The sequence below is a fragment of the Otolemur garnettii genome, unplaced genomic scaffold, assembly GCF_000181295.1.
Source record: "Otolemur garnettii isolate 467f Iridium unplaced genomic scaffold, OtoGar3 scaffold00047, whole genome shotgun sequence".
NCBI classification, from domain to species: Eukaryota; Metazoa; Chordata; class Mammalia; order Primates; family Galagidae; genus Otolemur; species Otolemur garnettii.
In genome coordinates this window covers 1327040-1328240 of record NW_003852442.1, presented here as the reverse complement: position 1 = coordinate 1328240, position 1201 = coordinate 1327040, and the positions used below count along the sequence as shown (strand labels likewise).

Genomic DNA, 1201 nt, shown 5'->3' with positions numbered 1-1201 from the left:
CTGGCCCCGCCCCCTTGCCTGCCCCGCCTCCTCCCTGTTCGTGAAATACCCTCACTTCCCCTTAGCCTCTCACAGCCTCTGGGATCCCCACAGGGTAATGGGCGTTCTGCTGGCGAGGAGGACAAGGTGACACCCTATTCTTGCTGTGCCCCACCAGGCCAGGTTCACCGGCTCCCTCCGCCCACTGCTGTCAGGTGAGTGGCCTGGGCAAGGCCCAGGGCAAGAGATCAGGCACATCCCAGACCGGTAGCCAGCTGGACAGAGGGTCTGCAGGCTCCAGGGCCAGGAAGGGGCCCAGGTGACCCCTGCGTTTTTGGGGGCCATACACTCTTCCTCCTTTCGCCTGGCTTCTGCCTATGGTCATGTCCAGGTGCCTGGCACACTCAGCCCAATAGCTGCCCGTTGCCACAATCCCAGCATACCCTGGCCCATGTGACCGCAGCTCTTGGCAGGAAAGAGAGGTGTGGCCAGCCTGGGCTTGCTGCCCAGCGGGTCCCAAGGCCACCAAGTGGGCAGCCAAGCCAGGCGCTTCCCTCGGGGTCTCTGCCTCTCTGCTCAGAAGGGGCAGAGCCCACGAGTGCCACACACAGTCCTCAGCCTCGGAGGTCCAGGGGGCTTGGCTTCTCACCAGAGGCCCCAGCGTGATGGGGAAGAGGTGGGCCCCCTGGGCGCTGGGGAACTCCAGGAGACCCTGAGCTCTAGGCAGGGCAGGTGCTGGGCTCATCCTGGCGACTGAAGGCAGGTAACCTTGGGCAGACAGAGGCCTGTCATCCTCACCCCTCAGGCTTCTTGTTGTCCTGTAATCAGCTATTTTACTCACAGGGGATGCTTCCTTCTCAGTGACAGGCAGCAAGGGGAAGCAGTAGCGTTTTTGAGCATGGATGTAGTCGGGAGTGTGGTCTCAGACATTCCTGGTGACCTGGGGCAGGACACCTCCTCCTCCTCCTGGTATCACTTCCTTCCTCTGCACAGAGGGCTAAGAAAACCCACCTACTCAGGTGTCACTGAAGTCAAATGAGCAAGGGTGTGGTGCCCAATAAAAGCCATGTACAGGTGTCCCAGAGTCTAAGAACATTTTGAGGGTTTGATAACCTCAGAAGTACCAATGCTACTAACTTAGAAGAAACACCAGTTGAAGGTGTAACTGTTTATTTCTTTTATGCTTCTCTGCGTCTGTGAAATGTGAAACATTTTTTTTTTT

The 1201-nt window shown here is 58.0% G+C and overlaps 1 protein-coding gene across 1 annotated transcript in view; it reads left to right on the top strand.

Moving 5' to 3' along the window:
• Window positions 1-58: 58 nt before the first annotated feature.
• The window catches only part of OSGIN1 (oxidative stress induced growth inhibitor 1), a 10124-nt gene continuing 8981 nt past the window's right edge, over window positions 59-1201 (top strand). The window contains exon 1 of the mRNA XM_012806163.2: window positions 59-194. The gene's annotated coding sequence lies outside the window, so the exon portion shown is untranslated. The remainder of the gene's footprint in view (window positions 195-1201) is intronic.